The sequence below is a fragment of the Plecotus auritus genome, assembly GCF_963455305.1.
Source record: "Plecotus auritus genome assembly, chromosome: 2".
NCBI classification, from domain to species: Eukaryota; Metazoa; Chordata; class Mammalia; order Chiroptera; family Vespertilionidae; genus Plecotus; species Plecotus auritus.
In genome coordinates, this window is record NC_137771.1 from 162,440,608 (window position 1) to 162,465,444 (window position 24,837).

Sequence of the window (24,837 nt, forward strand, 5' to 3'; positions counted from 1 at the left end):
AGTATATTATGTGGGTCTTTTTATCCCTGAACAACCAAACCAAAGTACAACACAGAAGAGGCCATCATGCCTTCCTGCATTTGGTTGGCAGCTTTATCTGTGATATATGAAAATAAAAAAACAACCTGGGCTATAATCCTGCATACTTCCATTTCCACATAACATTTAATAGAATATTTAAGTATTCATATAAAAAAGTCATCCTGGTATTAGTGAAGATAAAAAAAATAAATAGGGTTTTTAAAAATCTTTCAACTCCACGATCTCCAGTTAAAGGAGAAAAATAAAATAGTCATATTTCTTATACTTCAGTGTTTGTTTGTTTTTAATTTAAGCAACAGTTTAAGAGGGGGGGGAGCAAGTTACAATTCTTTATTGTTATTCAGGTATTTTAATAAAATGTTAGAAAAAGAGATATTTTAAAAAAGCAATCCCCATGTTAAAATCAATTTCTCTTTGAAAGGTTGTGCTCTCTCTGTGTATATATTATTTTACTGCGTAATTTTAAAATATAACAGCTTAAATATTCATAAATGAATGAATTAATAGTCTAGCAGGTATCCAATCACCAATTACTACATTTTACACCATGAGATCTCTTGAAATACACACACACACACACACACACACACAAACATACGTTGCTACTAGTATGTAGACTCAGTATGATAGCTTCATCTCTAGAACTAACACAAATAGGAAATATTACCTTGATTTTGTGAAATAAAAAATATTATAGGGCCTTAGCTTGTTTGGCTCAGTGGATAGAGCATTGGCCTGCAGACTGAAGGATCCTGGGTTTGATTCTGGTCAAAGGCACATGCCCGGGTTGCAGGCTCAATCCCCAGTAGGGGGTGTGCAGGAGGCAGCCGATCAATGATTCTCTCTCATCGTTGATGTTTCTCTGTCTCCCTCCTTCTCCCTTCCTCTCTAAAATCAATAAAAATATTATTTTAAAATATTATGGGGTCAAGAAGAGAGAATGTATGAATACATTTCTATCTATAACAGCTAATAGTAAAAGCAACAGCTGAAAATTATATTGCTAAAATGCATCTACACATGAGGTTATGAAAACTTAGGCTCAAGAAAAATTCTAGTTACCCACCTTCAAAAAGAGCTGATGAAGTATGAAGTTTAAGATACATCTTTAGTACTTCTGTACCTTAAAATATTGCCAAGTATTAATTTTTCATCAAGTTGTCATTTTCTCTGACATTTGGTTTTATTAATCAAGGCATTTATCATTAATTTGTAGAAAATATCATAATTAAGCCAAATAAAATAAAACCCTTAAAAGGTTAAAATTAGAAAGCAGGTGAATTAGAACTTTGACATTACCCTGTTGACATACAAGAGCTATTTGAAAGTATGGGAGTCAAGTTTTTGCAGTTAGTTTGATGCCTCAATCTTGGGGCTGGGTACTTTTTTTAAATGTTATAAAGATTTGATTTAAAGCTCCTTGACAGTTTTGACATTCAGGTGAAAGTACTGCTGCTGCATTTGGAACAATTTGCATATCCCACTGCTAAATAGAATGTTTGAGGTGTGCACTGGTGTAAAGAAATGAAAAACAAGCTATCACACATGTTTAAGTGATGGTTGGATCACACCACCCCATCCCTCCAATGTAATCTGTGATTTACTCTTCTATAATAAATTACCCTACCATGTTATTCTCACTGGAAGATCTAACCATGCATGTAAGGAGCAAAGTAATTACAACCCCCTCTTGTCTAAGAAACCTTATTCAATCCCTATGAGCTCTTTATACACAATGAAAGGACACAAGTCGATTGTAAACTTCTTGCCTGCAATTCTGGACTTTTGTAACCATGAAATCTCATCTGAACAGTTTTGCTGTTCCCAACAAATGCATTTTTATTTTTTAGAGTTAGTTATAAAGCTCTTTCTGATGAGGAACAGGTACTGACTTATTGGTTTTGAGTCAATATGCCTATTTAAGAAAAGGGAAAGGTATAGAATTAGAAGAGTTCCAAATGGATTTAAACAAGGGGAGGGGCCATAATACATTCCCATATAGAAGGAAGAAAGGATACAACACCACCTAATTAGGCTGAGATATTCTCAGATGACACAAGCTTTCTTCTTTTTTGACTTATAATTTCAGATTATTCTTTAGGCAGACATAGGAAAGGATATTTAATGCATTAAAGAGCAATAAAGGAAAGACTTGAGTTTATAAACCCACTTAAATATCATAAAACTTTTCAAGAAGATAAAACCTATTCAAGAAAAATCTCATTGGCCATTACCTTTAGCCTTCAGTGTCTCAAAAGGCAAGTCTTAACACTTCTTTTGTGTGACTGTAAAAAGAAAAACTTAGAATTAGAATTCTGCTAAGGAAACAATTTAGATTTTCATAATATCTTTATTATTAATTATAAAAAGTAGATAGCTAAGTTTGTATATGTCAATATCTGTAGTTTTTATAAAATAGGCTAACATGTTCATTTGTGTATGTGCAGAGCAAGTACTCAGTAAAATATGGCACTAATATATAATGTAAACCACTATATATACAGGGTTTATATGGAGAATAGGTTATTTATTATAGTATTACTAAAAGATTTCTTAATTTACACAAATAAAGGCTTTTACATTTATATTTCTATAATTTAAAAAACTAATTCCAAATAGTCTTTACCCCATTTGTTTATTCTTAATTATCAGAGAGTTTGCAAAGACTCTCTGATCTACTATACACAATATACTGGGGTAAGCACTGGTGAGTTAGGAAGTATACAAGTAAGAAAGACCCAGGCCCTATCCTCAAAATAGTGAGTGAAGTTGAAGAGATGTGCATAAAAAAGATAATCCAGAAAGAAAAAAAAGTAAGTGGGTGGAAAGAAATAGGGAGCAGAGGGTAACATGTTCAAAATAGCTGGAACTGGTCTACAGCACCTAATGCATGAGCGTGAGAACATGGCATCATGTTTCCTGTTCTAGCAAGCAAGGATAATAGTAAGATCCTACCCAGATTTGGAGGGAGGGATGTCAAATAAATGGATAGTATAGCATCAAAGCTGGGACTGAGAGCAGTTAAGCAGGCAGGATGTTGAGGTGCCTTTGAAGCCAATTCAGTGAATTTGAACTTGAAAAAATTTAACTAGAAGCAACTCTCCTATTAAAAATTGAGTTCGATATTATATGTCCTTGGAACGTGATCCAAATTTGCTATGAAATCTCAATTATGACATTCAGGTCATATTTACTAATAATCTCCACAGAGACTCAGCCATTTGAAGTCTCAAAAGCAGTTTTGCTAATGGAAATGCATATATATACATAACCCAATCCTGTAAAACAGTGCATCTATAGTAAAAGACCTACTACAATGAAAAAAAAAGTCAAGAATTTTAATTGATGGGATCTTTAATATGCATAAACAATACTTCACAAAGGGAAAACAAATAATCAAACAACAAACCACACCAGTAAATCAGAAGAATCCTGAGTTTAGGCTTTACTGATAGATATAAACAGGATCCAGAAAAGGAAGGTGCTGGTCCTATTATATTCAGGCTATGTGAGTAATATCACACTTATTCTGCAACACCAAACTTTAGAAGAGGCACTGAAAATTAGAATTTCTTAGAAGGACTGAGATAAGAACCATTATTCATGGATAAACAGGAGATAACTAGGAGTGGAAAAGAAAAAAAAATGTTCAGATTGTAGGGATGAAGTAGGGAAGGACACTTGGGAGAAAATTAAGTTGGCTACTACATATTATAAAATTAATTTTTATTTATTTATTGTCTGTTTCTCCCACTAGAATGAAAGTGTCATGAGGTCAGTACTGTCTTTTTCACTATATTACCCCATTTTCATAAATGGTGTCTGTCACAGAGTAGGAGATCAATGAATATTTATTGAATAAAAGAATGAACAGCCTGACCAACCTATGAAATAGGCACTAAGTCCACACCCATTTACAGATGAAGAAATTTATGCTTAAGGAAGTGAAATGTTATGAACTAAATTAAACTTTGCCCTTTGCAACCCCAAACTGCTACAACCCATTGTTTATAGTCTTCCACTCAATATTCATTCTAGCAGGGAAACAAACAAGCAAATACAATGTTAAGGATTATAATATATATATATATATATATATATATATATATATATATATATATATATATATATATATATATATATATAAAAAGCTTAAGTGACCGTTACGATGGAACAACCGGAACGACCGGAATGACGGGTCGACCAGTCGCTATAATGTGCACTGACCACCAGGGGGCAGATGCTCAAGGCAGGAGCTGCCCTCTGGTGGTCAGTGCGCTCCCATGGGGGGGCACCGCTCAGCTAAAGTCAGTCTCACGGCTAGCGAGCACAGCTGTGGAGGTGGGAGCCTCTCCTGACTCCACAGCAGCACTATGGAGTGGCGGCAGCAGGTGCAGCAGGCGGGGATGAGCATGAGCGGCACAGTGCCCAGCCCCAGTATTGGCTCTTCCCTGGCTTCCTGCCACTTGGCACACTGCTACATCCCCCGAGGGGTCCCGGATTGCAAGAGGGTGCAGGCTAGGCTAAGGGACACCCCTCTCCAGTGCACAAATTTCATGCACCAGTCTCGAGTTTTATATAATTAGTGCTATGAAGACAAGCAAAACAAGGTAACAGCATTGAGAGTTACATGGGCTGGTATTTTAAATGGGTTTGAACAGGAAAGCTTCTCAGAGGAGATGACAATAAGAAAAGGCCTCAGTAAAGTGAGGGATATAGTCAAAAAATATCTGGTAGACTATATAGGCTCTTACAAGGATTAAACAAGAAATATATTACCTTTTTCATAACATGGCTAGCACACAGCAAACAGTACTCTCAATGACTATTGTTTTATGTTGCTATTATTTTTATAAATAGTAAATTCCCCCACTAGATTATAAATTTGTCAGACATTCATTTTTATTTTCCTACAACTCCTTAAGTAGTGTCTAGCAAAAATTTAGTAAACATTTATAGAACTAAAAACAGAATTACATATTACCAGTTCATTAATTAGAAAAAAGTAAACTGACTACTATTATATGAACATGAAAAAGTCACCATATTTAATATGCTTGAGTCAATTTAATTCTGTTAAATCAAAGTTGCTTAATAATTAATCATTTATGGATTAAAAAGAAAGCAAAAATGAAAAAATACATATAAAATGGCTAGAGCCAGTAAATCATAGGTTAAAGTAATAAAGAAGAATCAGAAAAAAAAATGAAGTTTTCAATATTAGTCCATTTCTTGACCATTTACATGCTCCATCTGACTCAATCAGACTAAGGAGTCTACTACACAGGTATTTGATATATTTATGTGTTCCTATTATAAGCACAGTGTCTCATATATAGCAAACATTCAATACATCTTGGTTGAACTGAAATGAACCAAAATGATCTTTAGTACTTCTGATGCTTTAAAGTTAGTTCAAGTTTTTAAAAATACAGCAAAATAGGAGATTACGACAGAAAAAAAATATCAAGTGTTAGGTTAGCGAACAAGGTTAGTTTTTAATAAAGATTGAATTATATATGACTGTAATATTGGCAGTAGAAGAGACAAATAATTACAACAGCCCATTGGGACTTAGTATGAGGTAGCATTTCCACAGTCTTGAGATAATAGACTAATTTGTGTTGGGAAAAAAATTTTTGTTCCCTATCTCTTACCAGACATCAAAATATAAATTGGGTTAGTATATTTGAATATAATAGGTAAAGCTCAAGAGCTTTAAGAAAAAATATGTATATAATTTTCTGTACTCCAAGGAGAGAAGACCTTTTGAGGCACATGGCAGTAGTATATACCTAAGCACAAAGATTTATGAATTTAACTACTGAAAATAAAAATGTTTTACAAGTCCAAAAATATCTTCAAAAAAATTAAGAAGCCAACAACAAATAAAAATATTTTAATGTATATGATATTCATAGGTTTAATAAACTTTACCTATAAATAAATAAAAAGAATTTTTTAAATGAATATGTACTTCATAATAGAAGAATCACAAGCTAAGACACATATAAAATAATTTTAATTTGTAATGCCAATGAAAGAAATGCAAATTAAAATAATTTAAAAATTCCATAGCAGTGAGCTTGTTAAATAAATTATGTCATATAATGATAAACTTTCATTAAATGTGGCAAGTGAAAATTTACAATATGTCATTAAGCTTAAAAAGCAGGTTATAAAATGATAAGATACCAATTTTAATATTTAATATATGGGGAAAGAGAGAGAGACTATGATAATGTTTGGTCATATCCTATCTAATAAAAGAGTAATATGCAAATTAACCATCACTCCACTACATCCACAAGCCACGCCCACCAACCAATCAGGAGCGAGTATGCAAATTAACCCAACCAAGATGGTTGCAGCCACGGATCGAGCAGGAGGCTTGGGTTTCCCTGGCAATGGAGGAAGCCAAGCTTTCTGCACACTCTGGCCAGCCTAGGCTTCCACTCAAGGCTACAAAGTTTCAATTATAGAAGATAGATAAATCCCAACAAAAATGGCTGTGGCCATGGAGCAAGCAGGAGGCTTGGGTTTCCCTGGCAATGGAGGAAGCCAAGCTTTCTGCACACTCTGGCCAGCCTAGGCTTCCACTCAAGGCTACAAAGTTTCAATTATAGAAGATAAATAAATCCCAGATACCAGGGCCTCCGCTTGGTTCACCGGGAGGGCATGGCTGGCCTGCAAACCACCACAGGCCCCTCACTCAGGCCGCCTCATGCCCCAAGGGAACCTCCACCCTGATCTGAGACACCCTTCAGGGCAAACCAGCCGGCCCCCACCCGTGCACCAGGCCTCTATCCTATCTAATCCTATCTAATAAAAGAATAATATGCAAATTGACCATCACTCCAACACAAGATGGCTGCCCCCATGTGGTCAAAGATGGCTGCCCCCATGTGGACACAAGATGGCTACCACAAGATGGCCAGCAGGGGAAGGCAGTTGGGAGGGACCAGGTCTGCAAGGGAGGGCAGTTGGAGCGATCAGGCCAGCAGTGGAGGGCAGTTGGGAGGGGCCAGGCCTGCAAGGGAGTGCAGTTGCGGATGATCAAGCCTGCAGGGGAGGGCAGTTAGGGGTGACCAGGCCGGCAGAGGAGTAAAGTTGGGGCCTGCAGGGAAGGGCAGTTGGGGGGGATCCAGGCCTGCAGGGGAAAGCAGTTGGGGGGGACCAGACCTGCAGGGGAGGGCAGATAGGGGCAAACAGGCTGGCAGGGGAGCAGTTAGGGGGTGATCAGGCTGGCAGGCAGAAGCGGTTAGGGGCAATCAGGAAGGCAGGCAGGCGAGCAGTTGGGAGCCAGCAGTCCTGGATTGTGAGAGGGATGTCCGACTGCCCGTTTAGGCCCGATCCTCAGGATCGGGCCTAAACGGGCAGTCGGACATCCCTGGAGGGGTCCCAGATTGGAGAGGGTGCAGGTTGGGCTGAGGGACACACACCCCCATGTACGAATTTCATGCACCAGGCCTCTAGTGTATATATAAATGCAGATCTGTATGTATGTGTGTGTACATATGTATTAGAAAAAACATGTATGTATTAGTAAAAGCATGTAAGGACCTATAGACTAAATTATTCCTGATAATTATCTCAGACACTAAGATTATGGGAGATATTTTTCTTCTTATAATTTCCTTTCAAAGTTTCTACAATAAACACAAATTACCTTGGTTTTTTTTAATCCTCACTCAAGGATATATTTTTATTGAATTTAGAGAGGAAGGGAGAGAGAGAAACATCAATGTGAGAAACATCAATTGGTTGCCTTCTGTAGGGGCCCAACCAGGAATCGAACCCAAAACCTACGTATGTGCTCTGATCAGGAATCAAACCTGCAACCTTCTGGTGTATAGGACAATGCTCCAACCAACTGAGCCACCCTTTTATAAACAAAAAAGCACTAAAACAAGACACTTGCTCTATGTTTCAGAAGAAAAAAAAAAATGAGGATATATTATTAGATTTCCTGAATGTTAAGAAAGCCATTTGAAAATGTCTATCTGTCCCTATTTCTGGAAAAGCCATCTTTATTAACTGCATAGGTTAAATTTTAAAAAAAGAAGATGGAATGAAGAAAGAGAACAACAAAAAAAGAAAAAGAACCCTGGCAGTAGTGTCCCGTTGTTGGAGCTTCATCCAGAACACCACAAAGATGTTGGGTGTGATTCCCAGTCAGGGCACACACCCAGGTTGTGGGTTCAATCTCTGGTCAGGGAGCATGTGGAGGTGGCTGATGGATGTTTCTCTCACACATAAATGCTTCTGTCTCTCTCCCTTCCTCTCTCTAAATATCAATTTTAAAGAAGAAGAAGAAGAAGAAGAAGAAGAAGAAGAAGAAGAAGAAGAAGAAGAAGAAGAAGAAGAAGAAGAAGGAGAAGAAGAAGAAGAAGAAACAAGATTTGTAATTTTAAAAAATGTCAACTACCTATATTGGTATTTATCAGATTCCTAAAAAGCTAATTTCAATTAATTTTTTAAAAAGCCACAACCTAGAATGTAGAAAACATGAATTTTGAGGTTATATTTATATAGTAAGCATACTATTATAAGAGAAACCACATAAAACATAGTAGGATCACTATAAAGAGACAAACATAATATCCCATAAGAGAGAACAGATGAAGCTATATCAAATCAGTTTTGAAAGTAGGAGAAGTATAATTTCAAATAAGTAAAAATTCAAAGTAAGCAAATGACACATTAGGACAAAATAAATTGAAACTCCTAAAGACTGTTTCTTCTCTATCAATCGTTAAATAAAATGAAGTCTTCTTTATTAAATAAAAAGTGTACATACATGGTTAAGAGAACAAGATGCATTCCCTCTAAGTCTGGAAAAGACTAATTTAGTTCTAGTGGAGGTATCCATTCTGGCTTTGGATATTATTATAATTTTTAAAACACCAGAGAAATCTAACAGGTTCTATGGCAGACATCCTCCAAGAATCTGTAAGAGTGACCTGACTAAACCCCATACTAAAGCCATTTAAAATCAAATCAAATTCCATTGAGCAGAGCTCTAGGGCAACAACAAAAGAACATTCACTTGACTCAATTATACTTGATGTTAGGTATTTCAGTTTCCCTTCCAAACAGAGAGAACAAGTTCAGAAAGATTATGTACTAAATACTGCATTTAACCCAAAAATCCAATCAATTTCTTTTTTTTTCTCACTTGTCTCTCTAAAAGTAACCGAAGCCCATTCTTTTATCACGGTGCAGCTTTACCCTGTTTATTATTATTTCCCAATAGCAGAATGCCTTAAATAAATTCTTAAAAACCAACACACCAACAAATAAATGAATTAAAAAGTCTATCACTATAAAAGGCACACAGTTCAACCAGCTTAATAAGAATTAAAAAAACAGGTAAACAAAATGTATTTCTAAATTATTTACTTAACCTTCTTCAACTAAAACTTCAAAGTTTTTGAGTCTGGAATGTATATTCTTGCTAAGGATCCATAAAACAATTACTCTTAAATATTCTATTAAAATGTTTTAATAAAAGTAATTAAAAAACACCAAAGTAAATGTGAATTTTCACAGTTGCACAAGTACATAAGAAATGCAAAACATTAAGATTTCAGAGGTCTGTAAAATTTCCTTCATGCCCTAACCCATGGACACAGACAATAGTAAGGTGAAGGCCTATGGGAAGGAGGGAGCAGGGGTGAATGGAGGATAAAAAGGGAAATCTATAATACTTCCAACAATAAAGATAAATTTTAAAAAATTCACTCATGCCAATGTTCCATTGTCCTCTTTCAGATATTTTATTCCACAATACCTTTGAACAGAATGAGTTGAAATACTCTGTACTAAATTATATTAATGAGATTGATAGAGTAATGGTTTTGGAGCAAACATTTATAGAATGCTCTTACTCCTAAGCATATAATAAGAAAAAGACAATTATAAAATTATGAAAAATGTTAATAACTCTGAAACTAGAAGGATGAAAAGAAAGGATGAACAGAAGACAAAAATCACCATTTCTTCTGGACCAAAAACCAGTTCAGCTAATATATTGAAGAATGATTGTACTTGATGCAATTTAACATCAATTACCTGGAATACAGGTTAATTAAAATTTTGGCTAGCTAAGGGTGAGTAAAGTTTATGTTTTGAACATTTTAACTAAAAACCTAAGATACACTAGTAGGTTCAATGCTTCTATGTCTTCCCTCATAGGTTGGACAGTCTGTTCTATGCTTCTATGTCTCTGGTTCTATTTTTGTTCATCAATTTATGTTGCTCAAGATCATGTGATATTTATCTTTCTCTGACTGGCTTATTTCACTTAGCATAATGCTCTCCAGTTCCATCCATACTGTTGCAAACGGTAAGAATTCCTTCCTTTTATAGCTGCACTAGAGGCCCAGCGCATGAAATCGTGCACGAGTAGGCCCCTATATGCCTAGCCTGAGATCAGGGCCATGTCCAACGCCCCGTGATGCCCTGCGACGCCCCACGACGCTAGCCGCTGCCACCGACCTGCAATGCTCCACGACGCTCACTCACCTCTGCTGCCCCACAATGCTCCACGAAGCTTCCTGCTCTGTAATGCTCACCTCCGCCACCCCACAGTGCTCCGCGAAGCTCCCCACCCCGCAACGCTCTGTGACGTTCCTTGCCACTGCCCCACGTCACTCCGTGATGCTCCCTGCCCTTTTATGCTCCGCAACGCTCCTTAATGCTCCCCGCCCCATGAAGCTCTGCGACGCTCCCTGCCCCACGATGCTCGCCTCCACCACCCTGCGATGCTCGCTGCTGGATGCTCACCACCCACCGCCGCTCTACAGTCCCCAGTCCTGCTCTGCCACACCCCCCCAGGGGGAGGGACTGAGAAGTGGTCAATGCACCTCATAGTGACTGGCCAATGGTCGTTATGGTCATGATGCTGTTATGGTTGCTGGCCTTTTATTATATAGGCTAGTATTCCATTGTGTAGATGTACCACAGTTTTCTACTCCACTCATCTGCTGATGGACAATTAGGCTAGTTCCAAATCTTACTATTGTAAACTGTGCTGCTATGAACACAGGTGTGCATATATCCTTTCTGAAAAGGGAGTGTAAAATCAATTCTGCTTAATGTAGTCTTGGTAAAAGGTTAAATATAAGTCTCCTTTTAGGACAATTGCATTGTCAATACTTAGAGCTTTAAAACGAAATAGTGCTGTTTTCAAATCATTCCACATTTGAGAAGTGGCAACAATTTTCTTATACTTTTGTAACTCTCAGAGGAGGCAATGTCAGAGAAAAAGCTTCTTAACTTTCCTCTTTACTTCTAAAGATTATCAGATAATAGCAACTACATAAGCATTCCCTATATTCAGGTTTTGCACTAAGTGCTTTTATGTATATTTACTTATTTAGACCTCACAAAAAATCTAGGAGGTAGGTACCTTGATATTAAATGTCATTATCCCCACTTTATTTATGTGTAAACTGAGGCACAGAGAGATTAAGTGATTTGCCAAAGTTCATCTCTCTACTAAGTGACAGAACCAGGATGCACACCCAGTCAATCTGGCTGCAGAATATGCACTCCTACAAACCATACTACATTTCCAGTTCCAATATGTCATGAGCTGATGGGTTTTCTTATGTGGTTTTATATTTAGCACAAGTCTACCTCTTCATGACCATGCAAGAAACATCCATACTGCTTTGCTCAGACATGTCCATTTAGGGAGTTTTTCTTACGTTGCTGACGAAACTGGCACCACCACTGTGAAGCTGGCAGTTATCTACCACTGTAAATTTCCCAGATTTAAATGCCAAGATTGAAAAATAAGACACCATGATCTCAGTAAATGTGGAACCCTACAATAAAAGCTGACCCCTCATTTCCTTTTGGGAAATAGTTCTGATGGTATATAAAATTGATGATTATGCATTTGAAGGGCCAACCAAGACAAATGGGCCATGTTATCTTAACAGCACCTAAAGGTGAGACTGTCTGTTATTCCTAATTCATGTGAAGAGAGGAACAAACCAGATTACTTGATTTTTATTTTGTAGTCTTAATAGAGTCTGTGAATGAAAATATTAAAATAAAATGCATATTTAGTGAGGGCAGGCAAGTTGCTTCAGTGGCCAAAGCTGCAAAAACATAAAAATTGTCTTGGCATTTCCTTCTCACTGACAGATTGAGTGTTCCCAGAGATAACAACCAATTTGTATCTCAGGGTTTGCTTTTAGTGTACCAACCTTTACATTTTGAGTGATCCCACAAAGAGCAAAAGATGAAAAAAAAGAATACAAAAAGAAAAGATTCCTATCCTTAAAGTTTTCAGAGATAAATTTATTCCGTTTTATTTGTATTGAATTATTTCCTACATATAAATACAATCAAGCAGGTACCAATGAGACACAAACATTAAGGGCAAAATAAGGCAGAATATTCAGAGTCCTGAAACATGGTTAAACATCAAATACCCAATTTAAAAAAAAAAAGAAGTACAGCACAAGGCAAACAGACATGCAGATGCAAGAATTCATAAGTCCTAGCTGAGTAGCTCAGTTGGTTAGAGTGTCATCCCAATAGACAAGGTTGTGGGTTTGATCCCCGGTCAGGGTACATATAAGAATCAACCAATGAATGCATAAATAAGTGGCACAACAAACACATCTCTATCTATCATTTTCTCTCTCTCTCTCTTTCTCTCTCTCTCTCTCTTCCCCCCCCTCCTATCAAATAAATAAATAAATAAATAAATAAATAAATAAATAAATAAAATTTTTAGAAGAGTTCATAACAAGAAAGAACTGAGGAACTTTTCTTCATTAGACCCAGGGACTTCTACAGAGTAATTGATTCCAGTGCAGCTAAGCCAGCTGGAAATGAGAACCTGGTTAAAATTGAAAGAATGCCTGGAATAAAATACCATCCTCAGCTCCTTCTGTTCTAAATCATCCCACATACCACAGTAAAACAAATATTTGGAAATCAACTAGTTATTACCTTATTCCTTATAATGATTCTAATCACAATATGGAATCTTACATGCTTAGTTTTCAAAGTCCTCCATAAGTTGGTTCCATTTTGTAACCTTTCTTCAAGTGCAGAAATTGTAGCCTCCAATCCAATCATATACAATTTTAAACCAATATATATTGATTCAACAAACATTTATTCAGGTTTACAATGGGTAAAGGGGTATTCACATAACTAAAATCTACTTGGTCTTGGAGCTAAAGAGCCAAACACTAATCTCCAGTTTCTCTACAACACTCAGTATACCTATGCTTTCTCCCTCTCACTCTTGTCTTATTCTTATGCAGACATCTACTCATGGCCTTCTCTTGGATTCAGCAAAAACTGATTCAGATACAATCAATTCAATCACTCTCATTTTAGCTCAGACACCTATATTTCTCTTTAAAAAATACTGACCATTTGGACACTTTAGAAAAAATACAGAAGGCTAACCTTATGCTCTGTTCCCAGTACTCTCACACAGGCACAAAACATTGAGGATCCTAAATTAACATAACACACATAAACACATACACACAAACTCTTTTACCAGGATGCAGACACACTGGTCTTCTTTATAATGGTGAGGCAAAAGTAGGTTTACAGTTGTGAGTATGCAAAACAGTTTATTCTTGTATTATTATTTATTAAGTATTGTATTATTTTCCATAGAACAAGATGTATTGTCAATGTACCTATGTCCACATGTGACAATAATTATAATACATATAAAGGTTTAAAAAACAATAAATTATTTATTTAAACTAGGGATTAGCAAACTTTCTGTTAAATGCCAAATGATAAATATTTTAGCCTTTGTAGATCATATATTTTTTTACTCAACCATTCAACTCTGTTACTATGGCATGAAAGCAACCATAGACAATAAATATATAAACAAAAAAGCATGCTTGTATTTCAACAAAAATGTATTTACAAAAACAGAGTGACCATCAGGGAAATGCAAACCAAAACCACAATGTGATCTCACTTCACACCTGTTTAAATGAGTACTATTTTTACAAAGACAAGAAGAATTAACAAGTTTTGGCAAGAATGTAGAAAAAGGGAACCTTTGTGCACTGTTGATGGGAATGTAAATTAGTACAGCCACTATGGAAATCAGTATGGAGGTTCCTCAAAAAATTAAGGAACTGTATGACCCAGCAATTCTACTTCTGGGCATTTATCCAAAAGAAATGAAAATACTGACTTGAAAAGATATCTGCTTATTTGTTTTGCTTGTTTGTTCATTTGTTTCTTTCAGTTTTATATTCCACATATGAGTGAAATCTTGACTTTTTCTGACTTATTTCGCTTAGCATGATATTCTCAAGATCCACTCTCTCCTACCTTCCCTCTGAGGTTTGATGGTCTGATCGATGCTTCTCTGTCTCTGGATCTGTTTTTGTTCATCAGTTTATGTTGTTCATTATATTCCATAAATGAGTGAGATCATGTGATATTTATCTTTCTCTGACTGGCTTATTTCGCTTAGCATAATGCTCTCCAGTTCCATCAAAGTACTAAATATTCCTTTATCAGACTCTAGTTGATAACTATTTTCACCTATTTTAAACTAATTTTATGCTTCTAAAAATTGTATTCCAACAACAAAATAGATAAACAATTAAATTAAAACCTGGTTGGTGAAGATTCTAAAGAATAGTACATTCATCCATGTTGTCATGAAACGTGTTTTTCATTTTCTATTATCCATCTTATAGTTATAATAAATTCTACTGACAACCAGCTTTCATTAAGTAATCAGCCCTTCTATTTGTAATAACCAATAAGTTGTACTCTACTTTTCTGACAATCAATTCTGCTTTATCTGTTCCTGTTACATAAATCTCTAGAGCCTATGGTGTCAAATTATTTTTTTAGCCTCGATTAGGCTTTTGCAAACGCACTAAAACTGTAACATTTAAATGTAAAGTTTAACATTAAGTTATATCAGCATGTCTTACAACCACAAATTTTAAAATAAAATGAGAAAATATAACATTTAGGTACTGTTATAAAGCTACTTCAATTGGATTTAGTATTCAATAAATGAAAACATTTGAGAATCCTAGTAAACCTTGAGATAGTTGAAATAGCCATTCTAAATAATGGGAACATTTAGGTAATTGTCTGCACAAAACAAGGATCAGGCTTTTTTAGGTCATAAAATGCTTGACCTTCCGAGGTAAGATGAATGTGGAAAGCTTACCAAGAAATTACACAATTGGGGCAAGCTTGTTTAATCTATCTGAAAAATAACATTTTCAAAAGCTCCATAAAGTAACTGATTCATTAAAAAATTGGGAAAATTCTTTCTCTCTCCTGATATGAAGGAGAATCAAAACATTGCAATATTTACAAAAGAGGATGAAGTGTTCATGGCTCACTTGTGAGATTTGAATACCCTTTCATCTACTTTCTTGCTCTGTATTGAGAACATTGAAAAAAAGCAAATCCAAAAGAACACTGGTTGCTGATCCTGAGTTCTGTTAATATCACATGATAGACTAGAAGCTTTCACATACAATCAAGCAGACAGTCACTTATGCTGTACTCAGAGGGACCAATTTCCCCCTGTAGTCATGAGTACAGCACAAATCATCAAGTGCCAAAAATTGAGTGTAACTGCAAACCTCTCAACTTCACTCAGGTATCAGCAAAAAGCACCAGTTGAGATTATAAAAAGATGTCAGGGCCCAGGAATTGAAGGGGAGAACAGACTGAAATGAGAAAGAATTAGAATAATTCATCTGCTTCTGCTACAGTTATCTGTACACTGAAAATAATTAAACCAACCTTGCCAAAGATTTGTCTTGTTTAGGTACAAGTATCTTATCAATGCAATCTCACCCACCCTATTCTCTCCCTATCTCTCTCCTCCTTTCCTAAACTATCTTTTTCTCTATAATAGTCTCTCCACCTAAACTCTCAACCTTTCTCTTCCTCTCCCTCTCCTGCCTTCATACCACACACACACACACACACACAGGAGAGAGAGAGAGAGAGAGAGAGAGAGAGAGAGAGAGAGAGAGAGAGAGAGAGAGAGAGAGAGAGAGAGAAAAGAAAAGAGAAGAGAAGAGAAGAGAAGAGAAGAGAAGAGAAGAGAAGAGAAGAGAAGAGAAGAGAAGAAGAGAAGAGAAGAGAAGAGAAGAGGAGAGAAATACCGACTGCATGATGTGAACTGTTAATTTAAAAGATGTTTTCTTTGAAAAAATAACTTGTGAATGTTAATATGACAGCACAGAAGTATATCAGCTATTGAAGAATTAGGGCAATATAATCCAAATCAAGTACATTAACATACTTATTGTGCATCTTCTATAAGGGGATTGCTGTGCTGTAAATAAACTATAAAAATCCTAATGGACGACCTCCTAGAAGTAAAGACAAGTTATTACGAAATGCTAATAATTGCAGTGAATTTGGCAGATTTTATCTTTTTCATTTCAAATACTCAGACATTTGAGACAATTTTGATACGTCAACTCACTGAACCAAGTTAGAATGAAAGCTGGAAAGGAATATCTCTGAATGTCAGGAAAGAGAGAACTTAAATCTAGAGCCAAGGGTGGGGCTGAAGACTTGTTGGGCCCTAGGGCATTGTACTCATGCGTACCTTGATATTTGGGATGATGTATAGAGTATTAGCAGCAATGTGTAGACAACAGACAATACCTAAAGCCAGTAAGATGGGTGGAGCTACAACTGAGACATGCTTATTAATGGATGCCCTACCCATATGATTAAGAGAGAAAAATCCTATAACTAGCATGGAGAAGTAGTAAGAAAACTTGAATTATTCTTAGGGCTCAGGGTGGTAAAAAGTCACACACAAAAATATGAAACCCAGATATGTTCTATGGGCACCTTATAAATCAGCATTTACATGATATTTTGGGAATAGAAAATCCAAGTTTAAAATTTAACACAAAAACAATCAGGATTTCCTTAAATTCTTATGGGCAAAGATTGGGTCATAGGACAAAAAGAAATGCTAAATCACTTTGGAAGAACCCACAAAACTCTCATAGAAAACAACCTCCTTCAACTGAAAATTGCAATTATTTTGTTCATTCATTCGACAACTACATATTAAGTGCCTGTTTAGGTAGGTACTATTTTAGACCCAGAAGATACAGTAGTGAATAAAACACAGTTCCTGTCTTCAGCAAGTTTATGTTCTAGTAAGGAAGAGAATGAACACACACACATATATAAAAATATAATGTCCAGTATTAATAAATGTCACACAGAAAAAGCAGGATAAGGGAAAAGAGGGTGATGATATGGAGAAGCAGAAAATTAAGATGGAATGTTGACAGAAAGTTTCCCTGAGAAGGTAAAATTCCAGCAGAACAATAAACAAAGTGAAGGAGTAAATCATGAAGCAGAAGATACTTCAACAGCATCTTCAGAAGACACTTCAGTTTTTACTAAAAAATTAGTAAAGACAGAATATTTATTCAATATAAATAATAATTTTGAACTAACTGATATATAGGAACTTTCATCTCAAGAATTGCATGTTCTTTCCAACTCTAATGTAGAATTTATAAAATTCAACATTATTGATCCATTAAAAGAAGTATCAACAGACACCAAAGAATTTATATCATACAAAACATGTTATCTGACTACAATGCAATAAGATCAGAAATTAGGACCACAGGATAGATTTTAAATCCCTATATATATATGGAAAGTAAAAACAAACAAACAAAAAAGTTTATAAATAATCCATGAATCAAAGAAAAAATCATAATGGGAATATTAAATGAAGACACAACAATAAAGACATTATATATTAAAAACTGTGGAATACAGCTAAAGTGGTATTTAGTGGAAATTTTATGGCCTTAATGAATACATTAGATGTTCAAAAGTTGTAAAATTAATTAGTTGAGAATCTAATTTAGCAAGTTAAAAATAATAGCAGAATAAAGCAAAAAAAAAAAAGGGAGAAGGAAATGAAAAAGATTAGAAGAAAAATCAGTGGTATAAAATGAATATACAACAGAGAGCCAAAATTGGTTGTTCAAAAGATAAAACTGGTCTTTTAAAAAGACGAACAAAATGTTAGGTTAAACCATATGAAATTGCCAATATTCAACCTAATAATAAAGTCTATATTGATCAAATTATTATTAATTTTTAAATATTGAGCAAAAAAAGCACTAATTAAATACTTCAGGAGTGAAGAGAATGAATCTCTAAAGATAGAGGACACATTAAATATCATAAGAGAATATACTAAACAACTAAATGTCAATCAACTTACAAACTCAAATAAAGTGGGCAATTTCCTAGAAAAGTATAACATAGAAAATCAGTACAATAAAAAATGGAAAATGAATAACTTTATGATCAATGATTGATAGCAAACTTGATACTAAAACTAGAGAGCATGAGAAAGGACAAGTATATACAATCTCGTTTTAAGAATATAGATGCAAAAAATGACAATTTTACTTCTTCATTTCCAATTTGAAATCCTTTAAATATTTCTCTTGCCTCACTGTTCTGGCTAGGACTTACAGTACTATGTTGAATAACAGTGGTGAGAATGAGCACTCTTCTCTTGCTCTTCATCTTTGAGGAAAAGCTTTCAGTTTTCACCATTGAGTATGATATTAGCTAAGGGGTTGTCATATATGGCCTTTATTATGTTGAGGTACTTTCCTTCTATATTTTAGTGTTTTAATCATAAATGGACGTTGTATTTTGTCAAATGGTTTTCCTGCATCTATTAATGATCATGATTTTTATTTTGTTAATGTGATATGTTACATTGATTGATTTGCGTATGTTGAAGCATCCATGTGCCCCTTGAATGAACCCCATTTGATCATGATGTATTATTTTTTAATGTATTATTGTATTCAATTTGCTAGTACTTTTTAGGATTTTTGCATCTGTATTTATCAGAGATATTGGTCTGTAGTTTTCCTTGTTTGTGTTATCTTTGCCAGGTTTTGGTATCAGAGTTATGTTGGCTTCATAAAATGTGTACGGAAGTATTGCCTCTTCAATTTTTTGGAAGTGTTTGAGAAGGACTGGTATTAAATCTTCTTTGACTGTTGGGTATAATTCACTAGTGAAATCATCTACTCCTGGGCTTTTACTTTTGGTAGTTTTGAAGGTTCCTCAATAAATTGAGAATACAGTTTGAAACAGTAGCCCCTTTTCTGGGTATTTACCTAAAATTTTTAAAAACAGTTATTCACAAAGATATATGTACCCTATGTTCATTGTAGCATTATTCATAGTGGCCACGCCATGGAAACAACCAAAGTATCCCTTAATAGATAATTGGATAGAGAAGATGTCTCACACATACACACACACACACACACACACACACACACACACACACACACACACACACAAACACACAAATAGTATTCCTTCTTTTAATGGAATACTATTCAGCCATAAGAAAAGATGAAATACTGCCATTTGTAATAATATGGATGGATCTTGAAAATATCGTGCAAAGCGAAATAAGTGACAGAAAAAAATCAAGAACCATATGATTTCACATATATGTGGGATATAAAACTGAAAACAACAAATGAACAAATAAGAAAAACAAACAAAAACTCATAGACAGACAACAGTATTGTGGTTACTAGAGGGAAGAGGGGGGTAACAATGGGTAAAGAGGGTCAAACATATGGTTATGGAAGAAGATTTGCTTTGGGATGATAAAACATAATGCAATATACAAATGATGTATTACAGAATTATACACTTGAAACTTATATAATTTTATTAACCAATGACACCCAAATATATTTAATTAAAAAAAGAAAAAAACAGAACTTAGATGCAAAATTCTAAATAAGAGCAAATTAAATAAAGCAATGTGTGTGCCTATATATATGGATACACATAAATCCTAATAATTATAGAGAATTTATCCCAGAAATATAAGATTCATTCAATATCAGAAAATACATCATGATACATGCCATATTTAGAAATTAAATTAGAAAAACTACTGTTCTCTCAATATAAGGGAAACAAAATAAAACACAAAACACTATAAACATGGATAAAAAACAAAGAGAATAAGAGAAGATATTTGCAATATACATAATCAGCGAAGCATTTCTAACCAGTATATATAACAAGCTACAACAAATCAATAAAAACATAAACATTATAATTTTTTAAACTGCTGAGAATACAAACCAAAAAAGTTAGAGAAAGTAGAACCTTATTGGCCAATAAGAATATGAAGAGAAGCTCAACTTTACTCAAAGGAATAAAAGTAAAGGAGCAAATAGAAACACTTTTACTGCTCTCTTTTTATGTAAGTAGAAAGGAAAGAAGGAAGAAAGGGAAAGAAGAAGGAAGGGAGTTAAAGGAAAGAAGAGAGGAAGGAAGGGAGAGAGGGTATAAAGAAGATAATGAAGGTGAGGGGTGTGAAGCAGAAGACAAGGGAAGAAACACAAACATGCATCAATAAGAAATGGACAAATTGTGGCTGTCATACAATGAAATAATAAACAGCACTATATACAGTGGCTAAAATGCTTTGGGTCTGTAGGAACTGACAAAGATAACTATGAATCAGCACAATGTCAAGTGAAACTAAAATATGTTGCAGAATGACACAAAATTTCTCAGTGCACAAGAGCCTTCAGCATCTCATTAATACTTTTTATTTACCAAGTTCCTAGTGTCTTAGTAATGTTTTCACAGCAAATGTAGCCTAAAGAGTACCGAACAGATCCACTTATTTAGTTTAGTTCTAACAACTCAATTAAGTTTTTATGTCCCAGAAACTTAGTGATTATATAAAAATTAATAAATATACGTTCAAAGGAAATATTATTTTCATTCCATTCTTATATAATCACTAGGGGCCCAGTGCATGAATTCATGCACTTTGAAAGGAACTGTGGGCTGCAAGGCTGCGGTGGGCACAGGAGCGGGTCTCAGCCCATCCTCTGTGCCCCCACCCAGCTCCTCCCACCATGGCCCCCCGTCCCATCTGCCAGTAGTGCTGCTCCTGCCACTGCTGCTCCTACGTGCTGATGGCGCCGGCCCCGCTTGCACCCGCTGACGGTGCAGGGCAATTGGGGCCGGCATCAGCAGCAGGTGCAAGCAGGGCTGGCCCCGTCAGTGGGTGTGAGCAGTGGCTGCTGCTACAATCACCCCTCAGGAGCAGGGGGAGGTGGAGAAGCCCTCAGGGGCAATAAGGGCCAGCAGTCGCCACTTGTACACACTGATGGTGCTGAGTGATCGGGACTGGTGCTGGGCACCAGCAGCGGGTGCAAGCAGCGGCTCCAGCGCCAGCAGCGGGTGTGAGCGGGGCCAGCGCAGGCAGCAGGTGCGAGCACCAGGCAGGACCGTGGTGTGCGGAAGCAACAAATTTTCAGTAACCACCAGAGGCTCACACTGATGACAGCAACCAGCACCATAGTTCACCTGCTCCACCATCCCACCATGGCTGATGCCCACCATGTTCCACGTGCACCACCTGGTGGTCAGCGCAGGTCATAGCAACTGGCTGTTCTGCCATTTGGTCTATTTGCATATTAGGGTTTTATATATATATAGATTCTTAAATTACTTATTATTGGGATGTGTGTGCCTATTAAGCATGACACAACTTCTCAAACCTGGAAGTTAGATTGGACCATGCCACCCTTATTTCCTGTCATTTATTGATTGTCACACAGTAACTGCTTTCTATGACAGCAACTGCCAAAAATCCAACTTCTCAAAGACATGACAGCATCAAGAAGAATGTACTAAAATTAAATGTGGAGACTGTGAATTATCACTAGCCAGTGGTTGACCTGGCATCTGACAGATGTTGACTATTGCCATGTTCTTCTTGAATATGTAAAACATCCTGCAGCACCTGGTAGTTAACTGTGCACTCCAGAAGCACCTTGGGACCTAGACTGGAAACCACAGCATTAAGTTGAGATATGATTTATATAACTTTTTGAGTATATAAAACTATACCAAGTGTTCATGGACACACACATGCATTAAAAAAAACATAAAAATTATTAAAAGTATGGACTGAAAGCATATACATTAACCTCAGGAGAGTGGCTATCTCTGGGGAAAAAAGATAGAGAAATAGAACACAAGGAGAATGTAAAGATTAATTTCTTAAAGAATTTTCTTAAGCATATAATAGTAAATGCTAACATTCTTAAAATGAGGGATGGATGTTTGGTATTTATATTAACTCTTGACCTTATGGTATTTTTGAAATAGTTCATAAAAGAAAACAAGAAATGGCAAACACTGTAAGTTTTCAAAAGCTTTATACAGGCTGCTACTTTTAGCATACCATTCTAAATCCAAGAACATCTGGTTACTGTTAGACCTGCTTTTCCACAGTTTCCATTTAGAATCATTAAACTATCCGCTGGGAGTAGTCTAATATTGAAAGAAAAGAAATTTCAGTGCAAAGACTCTATTTCCTTAGTTCCACCCTAAATCACAAATGTTTGCTTTTGTTTAGTAACTTTGGAAAAATTCACAGCAGAAATGGGATATAAGGATTTTTTATCTTCTGACTTAGAAATATAATTACTTGCTCATTTTACTTGTTTAAAATAATATCAAAACATAACATTTATTCATTTACCTATCACAAACCACACAAATGTCTGGCACATTGCAAGATATAGACCTATTTCGAAACTTAGTCATTTAAAAAAAATTAAAGTATAGGTGACATACAATATTATATTAGTTTTAGGTGTACAAACTAATATAATTTAGATAACTTATGATGTAAACACTATGTTAAGTCCAGTAATCATCTGTCACCTATCACCATACAAAGTGATTATGATATTATTGACCATCCTAGAGACCCGGTAGAGTTGTTCACAGTATTTTTTTACAATCCTTTGCATTTCTGTGGGGTCGGTTGTTACTTCCCCTCTTTCATTTCTGATTTTGTTTATTTGGGTCCTCTCTCTTTGCTTCTTGGTGAGCCTGGTTAGAGGTTCATCAGTCTTGTTTATCCTTTCAAAGAACCAGCCCTTAGTTTCACTGATCTTTTGTATTTTTTTTTTTTTTTTTGTCTCTATGTTATTTATTTCCACTCTGATCTTTACTATTTTAGTCCTTCTTCTCACTCTGGGCTTTTCTTGTTGCTCTCTTTCTAGTTTTTTAAGTTGTAGAGCTAGATAACTTATTACGAGTTTTCCTTGTTTTTTGAGGTAAGCATGTACTGCTATGAACTTCCCTCTCAGGACTGCTTTCACTGTGTCCCATAGATTTTGGATTGTTGTGTTTTCATTGTCTTTTGTTTCCAGGATGTTTTTTATTTCTTCTTTGATCTGTTTGGTAACCCAATCATTGTTTAATAACATGCTATTTGGCCTCAAGGTGTTTGAATCTTTTTGATTGTTTTTATTAGTTTATTTCTAATATTATGCCATTGTGATCTGAGAAGATGCTGGATATGATTTCAATCTTTTTGAATTTGAAGAGACTGCCTGTTTAACAATATGTGGTATCTTTGAAAATGTCCCATGTGCACTTGAGAAGAATGTATATTCTGTAGCTTTGGGGTGAAATGTTCTGAAGATGTCTATTAAGTCCATCTGATACAGTGAGTCATTTAGATTGCTGTTTCTTTGCTGATGTTTTGTCTAGCAGATTTATCCAGTGATGTCAATTGGGTATTAAAGTCCCCTACTATGATTGTATTGCTGTTGATCTCTCTATTGATATCTTCCAGAAGTTTTGTTATGTATTTGGGTGCTCATGCATTGGGTGCATATATGTTTACCAGAGTTGTATACTCTTGTTGTATCGATCCCTATAGTATTATGAAGTGGCCTTCCTTATCTCTTGTTATGGTCTTCACTTTGAGGTCTATTTTTTTCAGATATAAGTATTGCTACCCCAGCTTTTTTTTTTTTTTTTTTCATTTCCATTTGCCTGAAAAATATTTTTCCATCCATTCACTTTCAGTCTGTGTGAGTCCATTTTCTGAGGTGGGTCTCTTGTAGACAGCATAATACCCTCTAGTCCAGCCACATTTTCACAAATGTTGAGATTTCAATTTTTTATTGCTGAGGAAAATTGTCTTCTTTATTCACTAATCTATTGATGGACACTTAAGTTACTTCCATATCACAGCTATTGTATTAAATAATGCTTCAATGACCACAGCAAAGAAAATATCTTTCAAGTTAGTGTTTTCATTTTCTTCAGGTAAAGATGATATACAGATGGCCAGCAGACACATGAAAAGATGTTCAACATCACTAATTATTGCGGCAATGCAAATCAAAAACCACAATAAGATATCACCTCACACCTTTCAAAATGACTATTATAAATAAATCAATAAATAACAAGGGTTGGCAAGAATATAAAGAAAAGAAAACTCTGTGCACTGTTGTGAGATTGTAATTGGTGCAGCCACTATGGAAAACCATATGGATGTTCCTTAAAAATTTAAAAATAGAACTAACATATTATCTCAAGATTAGTCTTATTTTTTAGGATACCAGCAAATTCAGATGGACAACTGAAGTGAATCAATTGTTTTAGGGTTATGTTGAGAGTACATTAAGTTTGTATCAGTCATGTGTCTCAATTTCTCACATTCATCTTCCCTTTGCCCTCTCCAAGTCCCAACAAGTATTAATTATTATTACTCATTGGAAGCAGGAAACTACAGATGTTGTAGGAGTATTTGGGAATGTTAACAGATTTCAAAATTTCTATGTATCAATTAAGGTATTATGATCAATAATATCAATTATAATAAAGAAGATAACATATATCCCATGTGACCTTGTC

The 24,837-nt window shown here is 35.5% G+C and overlaps 1 protein-coding gene across 9 annotated transcripts in view; it reads right to left on the minus strand.

Annotated features, from left to right (window-relative positions):
* Positions 1–24,837, minus strand: part of ZBTB20 (zinc finger and BTB domain containing 20) — a 913,066-nt gene that overhangs the window by 720,768 nt on the left and 167,461 nt on the right. For 8 of the 9 annotated variants that reach the window (XM_080655527.1, XM_080655526.1, XM_080655530.1 and 5 more), the window contains one exon: positions 2,277–2,327. The exons of the other annotated variant lie outside the window; for it this stretch is intronic. The gene's annotated coding sequence lies outside the window, so the exon portion shown is untranslated. The remainder of the gene's footprint in view (positions 1–2,276; positions 2,328–24,837) is intronic. 9 annotated transcript variants of the gene reach the window in all.